A 6,980-nucleotide genomic window follows, 5' to 3' on the forward strand; every position below is an offset into this window, starting at 1 on the left:
ACCACAACAAGCTTGTATTTCCCCTAGCCTCAGTGGTCGTGCTGCTGAGAACAGGGTCTGTCCTGTTACTTGAACTGATCCTTCATTGCAGAACATAACGCAATACAGCATATCGCTGCTCCTACTACATCCTCTCCTCCAAAAAGTAAATAAACACCCCCAAAATATAAACCTACTCCAAATAAAAGTCAACATCAGTTTAAATATCCTACTGTAATATTACTGCTCTACCCTAGGATATTGTAATCCTCTTCTGGCCTATTTAACATCCTAATTCTGAGTGCTCTGGAAGTATTACAAACATTGTTACACTGGATTCTTCTTGTGGTAGTACAAAGTCTTGAAACTCCACACATTTACCCATTTTTCTACACTACCACTGATGGGCAACTGTCGTAAAAGGCCTACAACCAAAATCCTCATCCTTTGATTCTCAGATCAGATCATACAAAATTTTTTCCCTCAGAGCCATACAACTGAATCTGAAACTGGAAACACAAAAAGATTAAAAGTCATAAAAAAATAAAACAGGAAACACAAAAAGGAATCTGTAAATGGCGTCACACTAACAGTCTAAACTTTGCTAAAGACAAAAAAAATTTTACTTGATTTACCAAAGATACAAGAATTTTCTAAAGTACTCAAAAAATAATGTCTATAAAAATAGGGGGAATTTTTAGGTAGGAGCATCAGATGAAAATCATCTCCCTGTCTGGCAAGGAGTTCTTTAAAAATGTCACGTCTACGTGAACTGATGTTGTCAAAACTGTTTAGGCTGACTCACACATCAGATCGCTTTCAGGCCAGTTTTCATTCAGGTTTGTTTCATAGAGGAAGGGATATTAGTGAACACCTGGTCGAGGTAGACCAAGAGGCCCTGAAAGATTTCAGCTGGATGTCCTCCAGTACCTGCTGCAAATACTTCAGTTTTGTCCAGTGCCTCTGGACCACAGCACCTTTACATTGTAATTCACTCCTTAGTTCTGAGACATCCTGTTTGATAATTGGCTCTGGTTTCTGAACAGATGACCGCAATATTTTGCGTAGGAAAAAACATTGTGTCCATCTTGCAATATCCAGAAATTTCTGGATAGATTCATCAACACCAGTTGAAATTTCTTCCTAATCCATGCCATTGGTACAGTTCTGACTCAGCAGGGAAGCAAAGCAAGCCTCAAAAGATGACTCCACCTCTTCCATCAAGGTACTGTTAGAAGTTCTCGGAGCACCTGGCACAAACTGAAGCAGTGAAACCTGTCTGGGGAGCCCAGGTGGGGAGTCAAGGTGAGGGTCCAGGTGAGGGTCCAGGTGGAGAGTCCAGGTGGGGGTCCAGGTGGGGAATCCAGGTGGGGGTCCAGGTGGCTGCTTGGAGAACATACCACCCAGAGGAGCTGCCTTTTCTGGAATGATGGTACTTTCTATTTTAATTTCCATTCATGATGGCTATGTTTACTAAAGGAATTCTTTTTTTTTTTTAAAGATTTTATTTATTTATTTGAGAGAGAGAGAATGAGAGAGAGTGAGTACATGAGAGGGGGGAAGGTCAGAGGGAGAAGCAGACTCCCCGCTGAGCAAGGAGCCCTATGCAGGACTCGATCCAGGGACTCCAGGATCATGACCTGAGCCGAAGGCAACCAACTGAGCCACCCAGGCGCCCTACTAAAGGAATTCTAATTCCCTGTCTTACTATTGGTCTCCAGGGCTAGATGAGGAACAAAGAATTAGCACCTATTGCTTGTATCTCCAATATATAAGAAAATTAGTGATGTCTTGCACACTTTTTAGAACATATATACTCTTAAAGGATATTTCTATTAAGCCAGCTTATCGGAATCAAATAGCCTTGTCCTTTGCCATGAATCTGTGTAATAACTCTCCTCAATTCCTCTAGTTAATGCTGGAAGCACAAAGGCAGACCTTCTCATCATTCCTTTCCTTTCCCTCAAACTCTGTAGATTACAACTCTCTCCTCCTCTCCAACCCAAACCTCTTCTCTTTGTCAGCATTATCTTCAACATATATGAAACCACATGGAATATTACAGTGCAAAAAATTTTGAAGACATTGGAAATGCATTAATTAAATGTACTTATTTAATGATAAAACATTACAAAAATTATATGACATGGTTTTCATTATGGAGATTGCTACCAGATATAACACAACAGGGATTAAACATCAGCTTTAAAATGATGAAAAGATTCATTTTACAAAAACTGAGTGACTGGTTGCCCTCCTCACCTCTTTCTTTTTTTAATTTCCTGTTGAAAGTTGTGAGCTCTGTAAAATAAAAAGTCAAACATGAAAATGAGACTCTTACATACTGCAAGAACAATGATGCGGGTAGGTAGGAGTTATGCTCCTTTTGATCAACTGACTCTTACATACTGCAAGAACAATGATGCGGGTAGGTAGGAGTTATGCTCCTTTTGATCAACTGATTCATTACTTTATCTTGTAATATCCTCTTAAAGCAAAAATTTTTAAATCTTGCAATAGACATGAATTTGAGCCTTCTAGCTTCTAGGCAATCTTTGGTTAAAATTTTAATTGCAAGGGTCACTTTGAAACACCATTTTGAAGGAAATGTTTTTTAGAACACAATTTTCTTGTTATATTTGGTGACTATCTACAGTTTGGTGCCTTTGGGGAAAGTGCAACCCAACCTAACCTCAGCAAGATATCAGTCCTCTCCTAAGATTTGTTTGAGATGGAGATGTTTTATCTTATTTTATTATGATTCTTATCTACCTAATTTTAATAAAATTATAGTTCCCAATTCCTTACATCATATATATACACACACATTATATACATTATATAATACACACACACACACACACACACACACACATACACCCCTATAATGGAATATTACTCAACCATCAAAAAGGATGAGATCTTGCCATTTACAACAACATGGATGGACCTATAGGGTATTATGGTAAGTGAAATAAGATATAGAAAAACAATTATTATATGATTTCACTTATATGTGGAATCTAAAAACCAAGACAAATAAATGAATAACAAACACATGAAAAGCAGAAATAGACCCATAAATACAGAGAAAAATATGATGATTGCCAGAGGGGAGGGTTAGGGATGGGCAAAGTGGATGATGGGGCATGGGAGATACAGGTTTCCAGTTATGAAATGAATATTCATGGGAATGAAATGTTCAGCAACAAGAATATAGTCAATGGGATTGTAATTGTATGGAGACAGAGGGTACTACACTTCTGGTGAGCATAACATAATGTATACAGTTGTCAAATCACTATGTTGTATACCTGAAACTAATGTAATATTGTGCATCAACTATATTTCAATAAAAGAAACAAATTTAAAAAAATAAAATACAGACTGCTATAGAAGCTTCCTTGTCTAAAATCTAGTCTACAGCTTCCTTAAGATCACTGGTAAAGCACAAATACAAAACAAAATTTTTTCAATTAAGAAAAAATAAAACTGTGATCATCACTTATTTAGAAAATGAGTTTTACTAAAATTTTAAGCTGTACTTAGCTCCACAAATTCATTGCTTTGTTTTAGACTTGAATTTCTCCCTGGTAGAATAAACCTACCCAGAGTTGTTTTTCTTTTTTGAAAAAAGTCAGCCTCACTGATATTAACATTCTGATATTTTTTTAATGACTTAAAATAGCTTTAAGCCTTCTATTTACATTATATGTTAGCTAGATATAAAGGTTTCTGTAAAAAATGGTGAGTTTTTTGTTTATTTTGATAAGTGGGATCTTAATTTCTTTTGCATTTCATCATCTTTTTCCATTCTAGAAACTTAAAAAAATATATTTTCTTGGTGTGAATGTTGCTAAAATTCAGTATGTTATTTCTAGGATGTGTGTTTGTTTCAAATCTTGGCTATTCTGCATATCATGTTATAACTTCTTTAAACCCAAGATCTTATGTCTTTATTCTATCATAGGATATTCTTTTTTCAAATGTTTTATCACCTTCATACATTTTCTCTCCCTTTATGACTTCTCCGAGATGGATATTGTCACTATTGTTAGTTTCCACACCCCTTGGCTTTGTCCTCACTCTCTTCTTGGTCCTTTTCTAGTACACTGTGTCAACGTTCCTTCACAAATTATCTGATCACTAATTCATTCTTTAGTTACTTGTATGTCTATTTTATTATACAGCCTATCCCTTTGAGTTATGTGCTTCAATTTTTTTCCATATTTAATATATTCCAGTGGTTATGCTTCCTAACTGCTTCATCTTCCTTCATATTTCCATTATTTTAATTTCCCTCAGGTTATTTTCCCATTTATTTTAATCTTGTGTTGAATTAATTTGGCTCCTTAGATATATTGTGCTGTTTGTTACCTTTCTTTCATAAGGAGGGAAGCTCCTCAAATATACTGATTTTTCCCCCTTATAATTGTTTTTATTGCCTTGGTTGCTAATGTCTGTAAGGTGAGCCAAACCTCAGGCACTAACTTCACGTGTGTGTGTGTGTGCACGCATGCATGCATGCGCGCGCGTGTGTGTGTGCGTGTGTGTTACAAATGGACAAAAATATCAGTTAAGAGACCATGGATGTCATCTATCCTCTAGGAAATATTATAGCTCATCTACTTCAATAAATTCTCCTTTCCCAGATTATTTGTTGAAAGATCTCAGAGCCTGCCAGACTTAAACATAATTGTCCTTGGCTCCACACTTCAGCCTAGACCGGTGTTGGCTTTACATTACTCTACAATTGACACACTTAAAAAAAGAGAGAGAGAGAGATTTAGAACCAATCTTTAAGGCACTGTTTTCATGCTTTTTGTGCACATTTCTTTCTTTCTTTCTTTCTTGCCTTTTCTTTTTATTTTCCTGTTCCTTTTTTGCTTGACACTTTATTTTGCTTAGTTGTGAAACCAAAATTTCAGGACTATCCAGCGCTTATCTTATTAGATAAAGTTCACAAGATGTACCCCTCCCAACTGCTACTCCATCCTGATTGTACTCACTGGTTTGATCTCAACAAGACACAAGGGAAAGAGAAACAGTGCAACAAAAATCCTCTTCAGCAGCCCAGTCTCTCCCTGTGCACTATGGACTTCCACTGAAAGCCATTTCTTTCTGCACCACCCCTCCCCAAGAAATGCAAGAACTCAACAATCTTGAGCCCTCATAAGACTCCCCTGCACCTGGTGATTACTAGCCCCAACATCCCACTCCTCCCTTGTCTCATGACTGCTTCCCTGCGTGCCTAGGCATAGGGGAGAGTGCAGGCTGCTTTACCACTTCAAGATATTTGCCATCCCTTTGTACTCCTTTCCCACATTTTGAGGCATCTGTCCTTGCTTTTCTGATAGAAAAACAAAATAAAAGCTATGTGCAGAATTAGCTGTGGCTGCTCTCCCTTGCTGAGGCAGCCCTGCACGGCTGCTCAGATTGGTGTCTGAGAATTTTATTTCAGTGCACCACGATAGGGGATGTCAGTTTGCAAAAAATTTCCAGAAATATATCCTGCACCGGTGAAGTGGTTTTGTCAGAGGAAATCACGTTTCACTGTGGGGGGAAGTTTAGAAAATAAATTTGGGGCTGGGAGAAAAGAAGCTCTGTGTGAGATTGAAGGAGTGAAAATGCCGGGAGGCCTCCCCTGGGGTCTCTTCCACACACTGGCTAGACTTTTTCTTGTTTCTAAAAATACAGACTCCTTGCTATGTACTGTTAACGTCTTCCACAAATAAAACATGGAAAATTCAAATATTTCAGTGTGTAAGCTAATGAAGCCTGGTAACCTTGGAATGGTATCAACCATTCACTAAATTTCATCTAAGTTATACTACTTTTTGTCACTAAAAAGAAAAAAAAAACCAAAACAAAACTATAAAATACTATCAAAGCCAGAACCATACAGATTTAGAAGTTAAATGATGACAAAATTAAATATGTCCAAGTATTAAATACAATGAACTCTGCATGTTCTGATTCAACATTTCTATTTATTCATAGTAGCTATTTATCTTTAGCAAAGCATGACTTTCCTTAAAAGCGAATCAGCCTAAGAAAATGATGTTTCAGGCTTCACCGGGCACTGTTTCCTTCTTTCAGCCACTCCAGAAGTAGGACTCAAGCCTTCTGCTCCATACCTTTCCAGTGCAATTTTTCTTTTAGTTCCAGTTGAAAATGGATAAGGCCTTGGGGCACCTGGGTGGCTCAGTTGGTTAAGCGTCTGCCTTCGACTCAGGTCATGATGCCAGGGTCCTGGGATCGAGCCCCGCATGGGACTCCCTGCTCGGCGGGAAGCCTGCTTCTCCCTCTCCCACTCCCCCTGCTTGTGTTCCTTCTCTCACTGTGTCTCTCTCTGTCAAGTAAATAAATAAAAATCTTTAAAAAAATAAAAGTAAATAAAAAACTTGAAAAAAAGCAAAGAAAATGGATAAGGCCTTAGTAAACATATCAAATCCACTTCCAGCTTCTGAAACTTACATTTAAAGAGCACCAACTGTGTATCTTTCTCATGAAACTACAAACACAATATATTCAACTGTGCAAATCTTCCATGTTTGCCCCTGGGATTTAAGTGTAACTCTAGAAAATTACATAACTGCACACACAGTACTACCATAAATTATAAAACGTATTATAAGCAATCTTAATTTAATTTAAGAAAATTAAAAAAAAAAAACTTGTACTCTTTTTGTAGTCCTGTTCTTCACCATGTAATATAAATGTAAATATAAATATTTAATGACTTCAGGAGAAATTACTGATAAACAAAATAGACAACATTAAGAAGTTATTTTATTTTTTAATCATGTAATTTTTCAAATAAACAGTAAAATTGAAGAATTTCACAGAAAATGCCCATATACACAGCACCTAGATTTTATCATTAACATTTTTCTACATATGTTTTACCATGTATCCATCCACATAGCCGTCCTTCTATCCATGCATTACTCCAAGTTATACTTGATGCATTTCAAAGTATTTTGCAGGTTTTTGAGGAT

The 6,980-nt window shown here is 36.9% G+C and overlaps 1 pseudogene; it reads right to left on the reverse strand.

Annotated features, from left to right (window-relative positions):
• Window positions 1-814: 814 nt before the first annotated feature.
• LOC116635790 lies at window positions 815-1,434 on the reverse strand (annotated as a pseudogene).
• Window positions 1,435-6,980: the final 5,546 nt, after the last annotated feature.

The sequence above is a fragment of the Phoca vitulina genome, unplaced genomic scaffold, assembly GCF_004348235.1.
Source record: "Phoca vitulina isolate PV1807 unplaced genomic scaffold, GSC_HSeal_1.0 scaffold11, whole genome shotgun sequence".
Lineage (NCBI taxonomy): Eukaryota > Metazoa > Chordata > Mammalia > Carnivora > Phocidae > Phoca > Phoca vitulina.